This window comes from Bos javanicus, chromosome 29 (genome assembly GCF_032452875.1).
Source record: "Bos javanicus breed banteng chromosome 29, ARS-OSU_banteng_1.0, whole genome shotgun sequence".
Taxonomy (NCBI): domain Eukaryota; kingdom Metazoa; phylum Chordata; class Mammalia; order Artiodactyla; family Bovidae; genus Bos; species Bos javanicus.
The window spans coordinates 49,533,918-49,543,426 of NC_083896.1; the positions used below are offsets into that span (position 1 = coordinate 49,533,918).

The window sequence follows — 9,509 nt, forward strand, 5'->3', positions numbered from 1 at the left end:
ACCTGATGCAAAGAGCTGACTCACTGGAAAAGATCCTGCTTCTGGGAAAGGTTGAGAGCAGGAGGAGAAGGGGATGACAGAGGACAAGATGGTTATTTAACATCACCGAGTCAATGGACATGAGTTTGAGCAAACTCTGGGAGGTGGGAAAGGACAGGGAAGCCTGGCGTGTTGCAGCCCATGGGGTCACAGAGTCAGACACAGCTGAGCAACTGAACAGCACCAGCAAGATGACACGTAAAGCGAGCCTATTTTAGGAGAAACATCTGCTTTTAAATAACTACAAATACAATAGGTTAGATGGAAATGTAAAATGAAAAACCGTTACAGACAGGAAAAATGATGCTTTATATGTAAGATTGTTATTGACCAAAACTTTCTAATTAACAGTATTATTAACTCAAGTGCTTTTCACTTTAATATAAGACCTCATGGTTGGGGTTCTCCATAACCATTCTTTTTTCTTTTTGTAGACATTCTTTCTGCTTGTTATTTGAAATATGGCAATATGAATTCATCCTACAGAGATTCTAATCTATGGTTTACATTAACTTTTTGTGTAAAGGCTGCTCTTAGAGTTCAAGATGTTTTCAGTGTCAGGATCCACAGACAGCTTTGCAATCAAATGGAAAATGATGATCATTTGAAGCTGATGCATATTTTTTTTCTCTTATAAAGTAAAAAAAAAGTATGGATTAAAATATACCAAATATCTTTAAAATCCATTTTATTTAAAAGAATACTACAGAATTCTCACTGGGCCTTGGTCGGAGGCTAGGGCTCATTATTCTGAAAAGGAATAAAATAAATCAGAAAGGGACAGAGTTGAGTGCTTGCCCTTCCTCCTGGGCACGCACTGGACCTCAGGGTCACCGAGGCCCCACATGCCCTGTGTACTGAGGCTCCCGGGCAGACGACGCGGAGTCAGGGGATTGCCTGCAAGTGACCGGGAGGGAGGGCGGTGGCCGGAGGAGACGAGACCAGCCTGCTCTGAACTGGCCCCTGTTGCGCCGCCGGCGGATTCAGGCTCCGGACTGTGAGCTTTACTCCGTGCAAGTCTCCGTATTCTGAAATTATAATCAGTAGCCACCCAAGCACCTGGGAGTTGGGGAGCCAGTTCTGGGGGTCCTGGCCCCAGCGTGGGACGTTGGACTGAATGGGAGGCCAGACAACAAGGGGTCCCCGCAAGTTTCCCGAAAGCTCAGAGGAGTTGGGGGGCCTGGGGAGGTCAGAAGAACTGGGGGGTGGGGGAGAGGGAAGTGGGTGCGTGAAGCAGGGCTGTGGCTCAGGTGAGGAGGGGCTCAGAGGGTGGGCGGGGGGCTGGGGCCGGGGAGGGGCAGGGCCAGCCCCCAGGAAACACAGGCCTGGGCTCTCAGGGGGCCTGGCTCAGCCATGGGCTCCCCAGCTGCCCTCCAGGACCCCCCCCCCACAGCAAGGAAAGCCCCCTGCCTCCCCAGGGACCGCTCCTTTCACACCCTGGGCTTCTGGAGGCAGAAGCTGACCGGCCCACCTGGCTGGGTGCGGACCCAGAGGCCCCCTCCCTGCTTCTCAGGCACCATGGGCCATCTCTGGGCCTCAGAATATTCTGGAAACACCACACTCGCCTTCCTTCAGCAGCTCTTGGCCAAGACCCCTCAGCTCCCTAGACCCACGCCGGGCCAGATGTGCAAGGAGCCCAGAGGTTGTCAGGGACACAGAGAGAAACTGAGGCTGGGGTGGGGGGAGTGGTCAGAGTCCAGGCCAGGAATCTGCCCCCAGAGCTGCCCAGCTGGGACCCCACTCCAGCTCCACAGCTGGAGTGTCCACTCACCCCTTCCCTCCCGCAAAGCCCTGAGGGCCGCCCTAGGCCCGGGGTCAGTGGCAGGGAGAGAGGGGAGGAGGACTAGGGGATGAGGACGGGGCGGGCTGTGCTGCAGGGGGGCCCGCCGGCCCGGGACTCGGCCTCTCACCTGCCTCCTCTCCCTCCTTCTTGGGCAGGGGAGACCAAGGACCCCGAGCCCACAGCACCCGAGGCCGGGCGGAGGCAGGGGCATCTGTCTCCCCGCTGCCCCCGGGGACTGCCAGATGCTCACTGAGCAGCTGGCCGGCCCAGGCGGTCCCAGCCCTGGGGTCGAGCCCTGCGGCTCAGCTGGTGGCCCCCTGCGGAGGGTCCCATGCAGCCCGAGGTCCAGGCAGCCGCCGCCCTCCTGTCCCAGGTACGCGCTGGGAGTGGGGTGCGTTGTGTGGGCACCCTTGGGGGTTACGGCACACACGTGTATCGCACACGCGTGTCTGGCCATGTGTCCACAGGTGGGGCACACAAGCCCTTTAGGGACCACGTGGGCAAAGGGGACACCCCACCCCACTCCCGAAGGCTGCCCAGAGCAGTGGGACCTGGGGGCTGGCAGCAGGGCTCCCGGAAAGCAGACCAGCTGGGGCCCTGGGTCAGGGCCCGGTCATCCGGGGCTGGGCCCACGGAGCCTCACCCCACACTCACCCCGCCCCACCCCGGACCTAGATCCGGCTGCCCGCGTGTTTCCTTTCATCTGAGGTTAAGTCAGCTGATATTGCTGAGCTGGGCTCACGCTCCCTTGTGTCACAAGTCTCCAGATAGCCATCAGGGCCGGCCCTGCTGATACAGAGCCCTGCTGGACATGCTCTGGGGCTAAGACGTGTCCCCCAAATCCCATGCAAGTCTGAGCACTCGCTTTGTTCCGGGCAGTGGGGCAGGGGTCGGCTTCAGCGCGGGGCACTGTGGTCAGAGCTGCAAGCACCCCAAGGTCCCTTCTGGCCACCCTCCCACTGGCTGCTGGGCCTCCCCCACTTCCAAGAGGATGCCTCAGGGACCAGCTCCAGAACCCAAAGCCCAGTGACGAGGGCCCCAGGCAGCTGGGATCGCGCTGGGCAGAAAAGTCAGGCTTGGGGTTCGGGGTGAGCTTCCAGCTGGCAGGGCCACCTTGCTTTATCTTTGCTGGGAATTTGCCCCAGTGGCTTACGAAACTGACCTGAATCTGTTCCAGACTGCCAGCGCATCTGTTGCAGGGATGCGGGGTCACAGCCTGGGGCCCTCTTTGATGAAATCACTCCTAAAAGGTGTTCCCTCAGACACTCACCCTGATCCTTTGGTTTCCTGGGTGACCTGCTGGTGTGAAGTCGGGGACCTCTGAGCTTCATGGGATCCCCAGGACCTGGGTCTGCCCCCAGCTGGCCTGGGGAGTGAGGGCTGGGGCCTGACACACCCCGATTCTGATTAGCACGACTTGAGACCTTCCCATCCTCCCAGGTCACCTGCATGCCACCCACTGCCCGCCAGCCTCAGCTGACCCTTTGGGGGCCCCAGGCTACTGTGCACCCCAGGAGCCCAGACGGTGTCTGTGCTGGGGCGTCTGAGGAGCCATCAGGCCTTTCCTCACTAGAGAGCCAGGCGAGCGTCCCCGGCCCCTGGGAGAAGGGGGCAGGAGACCTGGGAGGTGGCCTGTCCTTGGTCCTTTGAGGCTGTGTGTCCATTTCCTGGTCAGGGTCCTCGTCCACCTCGCCAGAGCTGCTGAGCCAGCTCTTTGGCCGACCCGGCTGGCCCTCCAAAGCTACCCTGATCTCCCCCTGCAGAACCAGAGCCCGTGCAGGGCCTGAGCTGAGAGTGGACTTAGAGAGGGCAGATGAGCGAGTCGGGCCAGGGAGGCTGGGGTGGAGGAGCCAACGGCAAAGCAGGGCTGGCCGGAGGAGGACGAGGGAGGGTGACTCAGCCAGCCTGGCGCTCGCTATCCAAGGGGCGCCTACTGAGTTCCCAGCCTGGCTTGGCCATGGCATGGGGGAGGCCCTGCCCGCAGTGGGTGGAGAGCGTCTCTGTGAGACACACAGGCCAGGGGAGACACCACACAAGGACCTCACACACCACACGGTGCAGGGCTTCCCCTAGCTGCCTCCTCCTCCCGACCCCCACAGCGGCCAGAGCCTGGGGGAGAGCTGCCCAACCCTCCCCCATGAGGAGCTGCCCAACCCTCCCCCATGAGGTGGCCCCTGAGGGCTGAGACTGACTCACCCACGGCTGAGTCCAGGCGCCCGGGAGGACTTGACAGGGAGTGAGTGTGTGACTGCAGAGAGGCGTGGAAGCACGGACGGAGGGACAGACGGACGGGCGGGCAGGGGTGGGTGGGCAGGCGGATGGACAATGGGTGGGTGGACAGATGGGGTGGCTAAGGAAGGAGGATGAGCAGATGAACCCCCTTGGCACAAACGTTACCTTCACACTGAGATGTCCCTTGACATTTAAAAGTAGAATGCCCCAACCATCCAGCTACCTCCATCCAGGTTCTCAACTGCTCTACTTTAATCATTTAATTTTAAATGATTTTAATTTTAATCATTTTTTAAATTTGTTTCTTACTTCTTTCTTTGTTGTCTGCACATCGCCTGAGCCATGGTGCTGGTGCCTGGGGGTGGCTCAGGAAATCCACGCTGAATGACGAGCTGGCAGGCGATGGGACGGCGGAAGATGAGGTGGAGGGACGGTGGGCTTGGAAAAACAGGTGGGGGTCCACGGAGGCCTCTGGTTTTGAGCTTTAACCGACCCTCAGAAGGGAGAATCTGCTTCTCAGCCTCCTCGGGGGCCAGGAAGGGAAGGGGACAGAGGGACAGCTGAGGACCGGAGAGGCTGTGGTCCCCCCGGCCTAATGCCCGCACGCTGGCACTCCAACTGCACACACAGGGCAAGAGCACGAGTGTCCACAGACACGCGCACGCAGGCACACGGGGTATTCTCACGCCTGCAGGCACTGGACACACACCCCGATGGTCCTTGCACCGGCACTCCCTGGTGGCGCTAAAGCCAGCTCTGTTCTGAGCGCTCCCCCTCCCCAGCAGGTCCTCCAAAGCGTGTGATCATCGTCCCCACTTCACATCAGGACCTGGACCCACAGCTGTCCAAGGACTCAGCGAGGGCCACCCCACCACCCTGCACAGAGGCCGGGGCCGCCAGCCAGCCTAGCGCTGCATGGTGGGACCCGCTCTCGGTGACTGGAGAGGGCTGCTCCTCGGGAGACGGGGTGGTGGGACGCACTCCGCACTCACGTCTGTTTATTGCGAGACAATCGCTTTACAACGTCGTGTTAGTTTCTTCTGAACAACATCGCGAATCAGCCATGTGTAGACACATATCCCCTCACCTAGAGCCAGACATTCTGGAGTGCGAAGCCAAGTGGGCCTTAGGAAGCATCACTACGAACAAAGCTAGTGGAGGTGATGGAATTCCAGCTGAGCTATTTCAAATCCTAAAAGATGATGCTGTGAAAGTGCTACACTCGATATGCCAGCAAATCTGGAAAACTCAGCAGTGGCCACAGGACTGGAAAAGGTCAGTTTTCATCCCAATCCCAAAGAAAGGCAGTGCCAAAGAATGTTCAAACTACCGCACAATTCCACTCATCTCACACACTAGCAAAGTAATGCTCAAAATTTTCCAAGCCAGGCTTCAACAGTACATGAACCGAGAACTTCCAGATGCTCAAGCTGGATTTAGAAAAGGCAGAGGAACCAGAGATCAAATTGCCAACAGCCATTGGATCATAAAAAAAAGCAATTCCAGAAAAACATCTACTCCTGTTTTATTGACTATTCTAAAACCTTTTTGTGGCTCACAACAAACTGTGGGAAATTCTTAAAAAGATGGGAATACCAGACCAACTGACCTGTGTCCTGAGAAATCTGTATGCAGGTCAGGAAGCAACAGCTAGAACTGGACATGGAACAATGGACTGGTTCCAAATTGGGAAAGGAGTATGTCAAGGCTGTATATTGTCACCCTGCTTATTTAACTTATATAAAGACTACATCGTGAAATGCTGGGCTGAATGAAGCACAAGCTGGAATCAAGACTGCTGGGAGAAATATCAATAACCTCAGATATGCAGATGGCACCACCCTTATGACAGAAAATGAAGAGGAACTAAAGAGCCTCTTGATGAAAGTGAAAGAGGAGAGTGAAAAAGCTGGCTTAAAACTCAACACTCAAAAAACTAAGATCATGGCATCTGGTCCCATCACTTCATGGCAAACAGATGGGGAAACAATGGAAACAGTGAGAGGCTTTATTTTCTTGGGTTCCAAAATCATTGCAGATGGTGACTGCAGCCATGTAATTAAAAGACCCTTGCTTCTTGGAAGAAAAGCTATGACCAACCTAGACAGCATATTAAAAAGAAGAGACATTACTTTGCTGACAAAGGTTCGTCTAGTCAAAGCTATGATTTTTCAGTAGTCATGTATGGATGTGAGAGTTGGACCATAAAGAAAGCTGAGGGCCGAAGAACTGATGCTTTTGAACTGTGGTGTTGGAGAAGACTCTTGAGAGTCCCTTGGACTGCAAGAAGATCCAACCAGTCCATTCTGAAGGAGATCAGTCCTGAATAGTCATTGGAAGGACTGATGCTGAAGCTGACGCTCCAATCCTTTGGCCCCCTGATGGGAAGAGCTGACTCATTGGAAAAGACCCCGATGCTGGGAAAGACTGAAGATGGGAGGAGAAGGGGACGACAGAGGATGAGATGGTTGGATGGCATCACTGACTCAATGGACAGGAGTTTGAGCAAGCTCCAGCAGTTGGTGATGGACAGGGAGGCCTGGCATGATGCTGTCCATGGGGTCACAGAATCGGACACGACTGAGCGACTGAACTGAACTTGAGGAGTCCCCTCACTCTCTGACCTCCTCCCACCTGCCCCTCATCGCGCCCGTCCAGGTCATCACAGAGCGGGGAGCTGAGCCCCCTGTGTTACACACCAGCCTCCTTCAGGCAGTGGGGGGTAGGAGGAGTGAGCTGGGGGTGGCTCCTTCCTGGAGCTCCAGAAAACTCCAGAGAGAATGGTGGAGGGAGAGGGAGCGAGCTCGGGCTGGGGGCTGTGCCTGAGGGTCCGCTCAGCCCCTGCCAGCCTCTCCCTGTGTCTGTGATGGGTTAACGCTCCCCCCGCCCCCCGGGGGCTGAAGGAAGGACTGGCACCTGGCCCGGAGGTGGGTGACTGCAGGCGCTGCTTGTGGGGCCGGGGCCTTCCTGCCACCCCTGGCCCTCCTCATCCCAGTCCTGCTCCTGTTGCTGGGGCCACAGACGAGGCTTCGCGTGCCCAGTGCAGGGTCCTGGGCTGGGAAGACGTTGAGGGTCACTCTGTGGGGAGGGCACTGTCAAGGGGCCTGAGAACCCATGAGGCACAGCCTCAGAGCCATGGACATTCTTGCGGGCCTGCCCGTCTCCTGAGTCCCAGGCGGGGAGCCACAGAAGACCCGGGAGAACGGGGGTCAGTGAGGCGGGGAGCGAGCCTGGGCTACTCAGCTTGGAGGGGGCTTCCACAGCGTGGCCCACCAGGTCTCAGCCTTCCCCACAGATGTGCAGGTCAACCCAGAGGTGGCAGGCGGCGGCGGCCTGCTCTGTCCTCTGCAACCTGAAGTGACCAGAGGTGGTGTCCCCCACGAAGGACCAGGGCAGGGTCCTTCCTGTCCAAGGGCCTGAGTCCAGACCTTATGCAGACCCAAGCGAGGACCCCAGGCTGATGGGGAGACGTGGGGCCAGCTGGGCCCCTCTTTGGGTTGTGGCTTCTGTCCCAGGAGACTAAGAGCAAAGGTGGCTGAGTCTTCCTGCAAATTCAGCCCTGCGTGGCACCAGCATGCATGGGCCGGGACTGCCCCCTGTCCAGGGGGGGTGTGTCCCTCTCTCCCAGGCCTCAGCAAGGAGCAGAAGACGAGTGTGTCTCGGTGGAGAGCCTGCGGTTAGGAGTGGGACCCGCCGTCCACAGACAGAGGCCTGGGACCTGGCACTCGCTCTGCCAGGCGAGGCACCTCCCCACAAATGAGGGGTCAAGCGAACTCAATCCTGTCCTGAGTAGGGAGCCGGGAGGATGCAGGCAGCTGAGAAAAAGCAGAGCAGGACTCAGGCCTCGGGAGGCCCCGGCCATGTCGTGGGCGCAGGCGGCACCTGGCGTCTCCTCCCTGCAGTGGCCCCTCGAGGGCTGTAGCCCCCTGCTCCCAAGGCTCCCCGACGGCACTGGCTCACATAAACGCCAGCCCGCACCCCTCGCCCACTCACTGGCTGCGTCGCCCCTGCAGCTCCGGTCCTGGAAGGCTCAGTGGCCGACGGTCCCCGGCAGGAAGCAGGCGGGCAGCACACGAGTTCCCCTCGGAGGGTCAGGCCTCCTGAAAAGTGATGCCAGGTGACACAGAGAGAAAGACCAGGGGAGGCTGCTGAGCTTGTGTGGCAGGGTGGGGGGTGCGGGGAGACAGCAGGGGGGCCTCTGAGGTTGGACGAGGGTGCGAGGAGGCCAGGTGGCTGGAGAAGTGGGCAGGCCAGGGCGGTGGGTTCCGGGTTGGGTGTCATTGCTGGAGTAATAGGGAGCCATGGAGACTTGCAGGCAGGGAGGAGCAGAGCCTGGTACTAGGCTGGAGGTGGCCGGAAAGGGGAGTCCTGGGGGCAGCGGTAGAGGGCAGGCCTGGAATGGAGGGTGGGAGGAGGGGAAGTACCATGTGCCTCCTGCCCCACAGGCTCGGAAGTTCTGGGGACACCCCCTCACCCTCCACATCGCCTGGGCAGGACACTGGCAGGACCTCCGGGGGGCCGGGCCCCAGGCCAGCAGGGCTGTGTGACCCAGTCCCACCCCTTGCCAGGGCTGGGTCTGGCCTTCTGCCCAGGAACCCCAAGGACGGCCTCTTCCCCCCAGAATCTGGTCCTCAGGGTCTCAGGCCCCAAGGGCTTGTGGTGTCCGGGTCCCGGAGCCCCACTTACCTGGAATCCAGTCTTTCCTGAGGGATCTCAGGCGGCCCCTCCCCTCCCTGGGAGCGGTGGGGGGGCTCCAGGCTACACTATGGCTGCTCCGGCCGGACAGCCGTTGTGTGCAGAGACACAGCGGCCTCTGCGGGCCAGGCCTCGTCCACCGGCCCCGACTCAGCCCGTGGTCCTGGGGTGCCCTCTGGTGGCCGATGGGCCCGACCGGCGAGGCCGTTGGGGGCCCTAGAGCTGGGCCTGGACCCGGCCTTCCACCCAGCCCCGAGCTCAGGGGAAGGGGCGCACGGACGTGTCACCTGCTCTCGTGTGTTACCGCAAACCCCCAGAAGCTGAGCTGCTTGAATCTGCATTTTCCAGAGAAACCAATGCCCAGAGTTAGAGAGACAGAAGGATTTGCAGGGCGTGAGCCGGGACCCTGGGCTCCAGGGCCCCAGTGCCTCCCTGTGCTGCTCCTCGGTGGAGCAACAGTGTCTGTGAGAAGCCTGCTTGCTGACAGCAGCCTGCCCACCAACCAGGACAGCACTCCTGGGGGCTGACACCTCTGCTCGGCGGGACCCAGGAAGGGACAGCTGGGCTGTACCCCTCTGGGATCAGCCACTCCCACCTGCTGGAGAGATGGGCGAGACCCGGGAGGAAGCAGAGACACAGGAGGGGGCGACGCTGCCACCCCCCACAGGGCCGCCTCTTGACACCAGGAGACTGGCGCTGCCCAAGGGGTCCCTGGGCCCATCAGAAAGGGACGGCTGGCCCTTGTGCCTGGTGGCTTGGC

The 9,509-nt window shown here is 59.3% G+C and overlaps 1 long non-coding RNA gene across 2 annotated transcripts; it reads right to left on the reverse strand.

Annotated features, from left to right (window-relative positions):
• Window positions 1-710: 710 nt before the first annotated feature.
• Window positions 711-8,889, reverse strand: LOC133241607 (uncharacterized). 2 transcript variants are annotated; one of them, XR_009734643.1, is made up of 5 exons: window positions 8,741-8,889; window positions 8,048-8,154; window positions 4,364-7,109; window positions 4,019-4,070; window positions 711-3,579 (listed from the first exon to the last, which is right to left on the reverse strand). It is a non-coding gene; the product is annotated as an uncharacterized LOC133241607 (long non-coding RNA). The 2 variants fall into 2 exon arrangements; XR_009734642.1 differs by having other exon boundaries at window positions 711-3,209; window positions 4,364-4,492; window positions 8,741-8,875.
• Between the last annotated feature and the right edge of the window lie 620 nt (window positions 8,890-9,509).